Below are 7974 nucleotides of genomic sequence, written 5' to 3'. Positions count from 1 at the left end.
TTCTTGAAGAGAAGTGATTGAGAATATGAAGAAGATGAAGTCTCTTTCAGGTTTCTATATGCTCACAAAACAATTGCTCCAACACTGCTTTTGATCTGTGTTCAATTGTTTTCCCTCAATGAATTCGTCGCCTTTGTCTGCTGTTGAAACCTGTTCTTATATGCTGCAGAAACAGTTGTTGTTATGACTTAAAACAACTTTGTGTATTGATGCATAATAGTGTGTATCGATACATACTGTAAGTTGAGTGAATATTTGGTGAAATCAATTACTCATGTATCGATGCATAACTCGTGTGTATCGATGCATGTGATTTTTACACTGATATGTATCGATGCTTAATGCTCATGTATTGATGCACAGGCAGTCTCAAGTAGTCCTGTATCGATGCAGGAATCGTGTGTATCGATACATAGAGTTTTTGGCTTTCCATGTATTGATGCATGGCTCGTATGCATCGATGCATACTGAACAGAAATTGTTTTGTAATTAATCACATGTTACATGTATCGATGCAAAGGCTCATGTATTGATACATACTGTTATAAAATGCATTTTAATAGTTATTTTAAGGGAATTTTCAATGTAGAATGTTTATGCAACAATAAAGTGGGATGATGGACAAAATAAGAACACAAATATATCATGTAATGCAATGCACAATCAATTTGGATGATGATCACACAATTTGCTATCATTAAAAATTAATTCAAGTTAAAGAATTCTTTCACAAACTCCCCCTTTTTGATGATGGCAAATTTTTGGCAAGATGTATGATACTCCCCCTGAGTTTGTGCATATCTGCGTTTTCTCCCCCTTTGTCAACATCAAAAAGAGGAAGAAACTTGAGGTATCAAGCAGAAAGTGTAGCAGGGCATGGCAAAATTTGATAATAGGCTATCAATCACAAAGAAGGAAGCTATCAAAGTAAAGAATCATTCACAAAGAATGACGAATAAGGGTAATAACAAAAGAGATAAACATAAAGTGAAAAGCATTTAAGGATTAGAACGAGTTTAAGAATTGCAGAAGCTGAACCATATATTATGCAACAATTCAAATAAAACTTGAGCAGCATGAGATGAAATGCATTTAATTCAAATAGCATCAGTATGTGTCGATGCAAATGGTCATGCATCGATGCCTATTATTCACATTTGGCCTGTGTATCGATACGTGCGATGGCTGCATCGATGCATCCTGAACCAGTTTGACACAAAATTGAAATTCAGAGTATATGGATCGATGCATACATGTTTTGTGTCGATGCATACTGATGCCAAAGCAGATTTTAATGACTTTTGATGCAGTATGGATATGCATTTTGCACTAAGTCATGATGGTTATGCCCAAGAAGGATTCATAAGTCAGATTTTTGTAATGTTCAAACAATATAGGCAAACAATAAATGCAACCAAATTAGTATCAACGAGAGTAAGAGCATTTGTTCTAACATATACAACCACTTAGCAGTAGGAGAATTGTAGAAAGGATTGATATTACCTCTGTTGATGTTATCTTGCGAGGCATAAATGAAATCTAAAACAAATCTCATCAACCAAGGTGATGCATAATATAGATAAGAAGAAACATGCTTATCCTTATCCAGATTCCCGTTGGTAGGCATATGCGTGTCAATTGATTTTGAGTCATTTATTCCAAAGCGCTTGAGTAGTTTTCTGCAGTATTTTGTTTGACACACTGCTGTACCCTCATCAAGTCGCTTTATCTGCAGTCCTAGGAAATAGTTCAGCTCCCCCATTAGACTCATCTCAAATTCACCCTGCATAACCTTAGAAAATTCCTCGACCAAGTGTATGTTAGTTGAACCAAATATTATATCGTCGACATAAAAAAAACTGTGCTTTCTTTTGTGCTACTAAACGTGTCTTGTTCCTAGTTATCACTCCGTTTTCATCAAGCTTATTTCGAAAAACCCATTTAGTACCTATGATATGATGATCTCGCGGACGAGGGACAAGTTCCCAAACGTCATTTCTTTTAAAATTGATTGAGCTCTTCTTGCATGGCCATTAGCCAAAATTCATCAATCAAGGCCTCTTTGGCATTTTTAGGTTCTACTTGTGAAACAAACGCGAAGTGAGAACCAAAAACTTATCTTAGAACGAGTCATTACTCCCTTTGAAATGTCTCCCAAGATGTTGTCGATAGGATGGTCTTTTGAGGATTTTCAAGCTGTTGGAAGGTCCTTCACTTCAGCTGTCTTTTCTTCCTCATTTTCTTCATGACTAGTATCTTCCTCCTTCTCGTGGGCAGCTATTTTGGACTGATCAGTTTCCTCAACAACTTCCTTGAGTATGTCTTCTGTAGATACACCTGCGTCATCAAAAGAAATACCTTTTCCGACATTTTTCGGATAAGACTCATCAAAAGAAACATAGACAGATTCTTCAATAGTAAGTAAACGCTTATTATACACTCTATATGCTTTTACTCCTTTAAACACAATGTTTTGTTCAGCATGTTCAATTTTTGCAGCAAGTTTTTGTGAAAGAAAAACTATATAACCCTTGTCTCGCAATTGACTTATGCTTAACACGTTGTGTTTAAGTCCCTCAACTAAATGGACATTAGAAATAGTAGTGGTAGAGGGATTACCTACACTACCTTTGCCGAGTATAGCTCCTTTGTTATTGTCTCCATAAGTAACATATCCCTTCTTCTTTGCTTTGAAGTCTATGAAAAGCGATATGTCACCGGTCATGTGCCTTGAGCAGCCGCTGTCAAGAAACCATCTTCTATCTACGGAAGCAAGGCACTCATCCTACAATATCAAAAGAGAGAATTTGGTACCCAACTTTCATTGGGTCCGAGTGGGTAAGTGCTAACATGGTTGCCTTTTGGCTTCCATTGATAAATACCTTTAGGAACAAGAAATCTCCTAAACTTGCATTTCTCAATGGTATGGCCAGCACGACAACAATAATGACATAAACCATGATGATGCGTTTGTTTATTCTTGTTCATTAAATCCTTTGGAGTAAAAGAGTATTTTGCATATGGAGGATTTAATGACTTCTTAAACAACCTAGAGTCAACGGCATAAGTAACCTTAGGTTGTAACGCTTTCTCTAATTTGACCTTGAGAGTGTTTACTTCTTTTTGCCAAATATGACAAGCGTCACAATACCTAACTTTACTACACCCATCAATGTCAATATATTTTGAATTTTCTGCAATACTAGCTTTTAATGATTCTAAAGCATTTTCAGCTTTGTATACTTTACCTTCCAGAAATGAAAAAATTTGTTTATCGGAAGATAATCTTTTAAAAGCATCTACAGCTTCGTTATGCAGATTTTCAAAAGCTATTTTCAGTTCAGCAAAAGTCATAGAAGAGAAATTATTATAATAGGCCTGTTTTACCTTTTTATCATTGATTTTCTTCTTGTGGTAGGACAGATTTTTGGTGTGAGCCGTAAGGCACAGATTTGCGGTTTCATCACTATCACTTGAACTTTGTGTGCTTGATGAATCACTATCACTTTCCCATGCAATGTAAGCTCTTTTTTGTTTGCTGTACCCTTTTGGTGGAGCTTTTCCTTGATCCTTATACTTCATAGAACAATCTGTTTTATAATGTCCAGATTTACCACAATTAAAACAAGGTCCTCTTCCTTTACTCTTCTTATTCTCTTCATGTTTTGAATCTGTAGATTGTCTTCGAAACTTCATGAGATTTTTGTCGGAATGCTTGACTCCGTTCTTTCAAATGAATCTGTTATATCTCCTTACAAAATGTCTCATTTCCTCATCATCCGAATCTTTGTCACTACTAGAATCATTGTCACTTTGCTCTTTTCGTGAGGACTTAGAGCTAGAGGCCACAAGAGCTATTGGCTTCTTCTCTCCCTCTTTGTCTCTTTTCTTCTCCTTTTCCTTCTTACTTTTGTTCTCGTATTTTTCAAGACTTTCCAATGCTTGTTGATGTTCTTCCAGCTTTCCAAACAGAGTTGTAATCGTAAGTGTCGTTAGATCGTTGGCTTCCTTGATAGCTGTCACTTTAGGTAGCCATTCCCTGCTAAGACACCTCAGAATTTTATTAGTAGCAATTTCATTGGAAACAGGTTTTCCAAGAGCATTCAACCTATTAGTGAGATGAGTGAATCTCTTTTGCATGTCGGAGATAGATTCTCCTTGTTTCATGCGAAAGAGCTCAAATTCTTGATTAAGTGTGTTAATGCGGGACTGTTTTACTTCATTCGTACCCTCATGGGCAACTTCTAAAGCGTCCCACATTTCTTTAGCTGTCGTGCAATGGGATACTCGATAATACTCATCAACACCAAGTGCTGAAATTAGTATATTTCGAGCTTTCCAATCACACGACCACTTTTTCTCATCTTTCTCATTCCAATCAGATTCTGGTTTAGGTACTATGGCGCCAGCCGCATTTGTCATAGTAATTTGAAACGGACCATTTTCAATGGCAGCCCATACTAACCTATTCACAGAATTTATATGAACTCGCATGCAGTCTTTCCAGTAGCCATAGTTTTCACCGTTGAAAATAGGCGCTCTATTATACGCCCCCTTTGGTTCAGAATCCATACTGTTACAGGCAGCCACAGAGCACCAGCGAACCGGCGCTCTGATACCACTTGTTAGACGGTGTGGCTAGTGATCGAGAGGGGGGGTGAATAGATTACCTCTTAAAAATTAACGGATTTAACGTTTAATCAGAGTTTTCAAAAATGGCGGAAAGATCGGTCCCGAATCGACTTCCGTCTATTCTGAACCGCTGCTGGAAAGCCGGACACGCAAGTGCAGTTGCTGGATTTTAATGAGAATGACAGAAATAATACACACAGAATTTTAACAGATTGAATGCGCTTATCCTCAAATACTATTTCCAATGAACACAATCAAGTTAACCGTTTTGTCAAACAGTTGGTGTGTGAGTGTTTGATGATAAACAGCAATGGTGTATGACTAAAGGTTTTATTTTCACTGCTGTCCAGAAATATGATCAATCACCACACACTGACAGAAATTGCAAAACAGTTTTGAAACGTAAAGAAGATTAAGGTAAGAGTACGATACGCAGAGATTTGTTAAGGAAGTTCCCCACGTCGTCCTCGCGTGTGGGTACGTCTCCCTCTCAATTTCAAATGAAATTGAGAACTTTGATTATCAATTATTGCCGAATCCGTTGATACAAGGTTTTGATACAAAGACAAAATTTCTAAACTCCAAGAACCTCTTCTTGTATAAACCTTCACTTGATCTGAGCTCGATCAAGATTTTCCTGCACAAAGTTGCAAACAATTCACCGGTTCCACGACCTGCTTGCGAAATCCCCCGATCTCCAAACGCAACGCTGCGGCTGAATCTGTTCTGCAAATGTGACTCCCAAACCCTCAAGAACACACCAGTTCTTGAAGGACAAACCAGTAGGTTTTTCCTAGAAACCCCCTTCAATCTTCGACTCAGCTAGATCCTCGATCGTTCCACTGCAACCCACAGCTAGATCCTTGATCACACCACTGAACGTTATCTCGATACTTCTTTAATCCAAAGAACAAGAATTGTTATGTGTAATTGTTCTTGAAGAGAAGTGATTGAGAATATGAAGAAGATGAAGTCTCTTTCAGGTTTCTATATGCTCACAAAACAATTGCTCCAACACTGCTTTTGATCTGTGTTCAATTGTTTTCCCTCAATGAATTCGTCGCCTTTGTCTGCTGTTGAAACCTGTTCTTATATGCTGCAGAAACAGTTGCTGTTATGACTTAAAACAACTTTGTGTATTGATGCATAATAGTGTGTATCGATACATACTGTAAGTTGAGTGAATATTTGGTGAAATCAATTACTCATGTATCGATGCATAACTCGTGTGTATCGATGCATGTGATTTTTACACTGATATGTATCGATGCTTAATGCTCATGTATTGATGCATAGGCAGTCTCAAGTAGTCCTGTATCGATGCAGGAATCGTGTGTATCGATACATAGAGTTTTTGGCTTTCCATGTATTGATGCATGGCTCGTATGCATCGATGCATACTGAACAGAAATTGTTTTGTAATTAATCACATGTTACATGTATCGATGCAAAGGCTCATGTATTGATACATACTGTTATAAAATGCATTTTAATAGTTATTTTAAGGGAATTTTCAATGTAGAATGTTTATGCAACAATAAAGTGGGATGATGGACAAAATAAGAACACAAATATATCATGTAATGCAATGCACAATCAATTTGGATGATGATCACACAATTTGCTATCATTAAAAATTAATTCAAGTTAAAGAATTCTTTCACACCCATGCTCCATCAAGCTCATACCTAGTGTTTAAGACCCTTAATGCAAGAAGACTCATAAAGAGGTGGCTTAAATTGGTTCTAGACATCATATATGGATCCCCATGGTCTTCACATATCATTTTTATCAAGAAATCATTAAGAGTTTGAAGCTTGTTTGCCTTGGAAGCTCTAATTCATCTGGGTATCTTGTGTGACTTCGTCAGTAAGTTTCTTCATCATTTGATAAAATATTTCAAGGGATACTTTATATCACATCATCTTACACATATATGATACTCCACGAGTCCCAAATATCAATATAATGTCAAGTTTGCAAGATGGTTCATGGTGGTTGACCAGAGAAAGTCAACTAGTCAAAACTGGGGTTCCCTAGACCCTATCTCCTACAATTTTTATCATATAAAAATAATTTCAAGATAAAGGTTACTAATTATGACATTCCAAACAACTTTCATGTTTGAGTGAAGAGACAATTTTTCTTGGAAAGTCATTTTTTATGGTGAAAGATTATAGGTCATTTTGTCTGAACCCTAGTTAGGAGGTCAACTTCCAAGGACCATAACTTTCTCAATTATTATGATATGAAAGCCATTCAAGTTCCATGATCAAATTCAATATGTCCTTTTCAACTTTTATTTTTGGAAGAGGTTCAAATTCAACATGAAAATGCATGTTCCAAGAGGAAACGTTATAGGTCATTTTGGGCCATTACCATTGAACAAATGATTTTCCTAAACTTCTAAAATGCATAACTCCTTCATGGCAAATCCAAATGAGGTCAAATTTGTGACCAAATTTAAGAGTTTTAAATATCTACAAATTTGGTGAAGGAACGTTTCCCATTTGAAGTACATAATAAAAGTTATTCAAGATGGAAGAAGTGAACATTTGGCTTGGTACTTAGAAAATTTTCAAATATGTTTGATTTTCCAAACTTCCACCTTAAAATTCATCATGATAAAGGCTTCAAATGGAAAATTCTTCAACATGAAAGTTGTTCCCCTTGATCTCACCTTTCCAAAAAGTCCAAGATCACCTTATTTGTCCAAGGAATGAAGGACTTGCACATGGGTTATTTTAAAAGGACCATTTAGATGGATTTCACCTTCACATTTCAAATTCAAATGCATGGCCACATGACATGATTTCAGCATTGTACACAAGAATTTTTGGACCTGAAACATCAATTGATGGGCCTATCACACGCCCATGCAAGCATGCAATGCAAATTGCTAAATTTGGCAAAATTTGGAAGTGTGTGGAAATGAATCACATTGGCTATAAATACAACCCTCATGGCTCAAAATTGAGGACCTCATTCCCAAGCTTTGAACCTGCAATTCAAACCCTTAACATTAAAGGATAATCTTGAAGGTTTTCATTTGAAAATCAAGCTTCAAATCTCATTCTGTTTTAAGGTTGAAACTCCAAGAGTCCAAGTTATTCTTTGATCCTAATCACCTTCTACAAGCTTCTGAAACCAAGCCAAGGACAATTGGAATCAAGATCAAGCAAGGTTGAAGCTCCTTCGAAGGTAATTTTTCAAAATTTTCATCTCTTTGATTCTCTCTCAATTCTTCACTATTCCTTGTGATTTTTGGTTGGCTGAAGTCCTACCAATGTGGGCAACAAGATTGAGTTGCTTTGAGGTCAAAACGAAGCAACTCAGTTCATG

This window comes from Lathyrus oleraceus, chromosome 5, assembly GCF_024323335.1.
Source record: "Lathyrus oleraceus cultivar Zhongwan6 chromosome 5, CAAS_Psat_ZW6_1.0, whole genome shotgun sequence".
Classification (NCBI taxonomy): Eukaryota; Viridiplantae; Streptophyta; class Magnoliopsida; order Fabales; family Fabaceae; genus Lathyrus; species Lathyrus oleraceus.
This window is presented reverse-complemented; position numbering follows the sequence as displayed.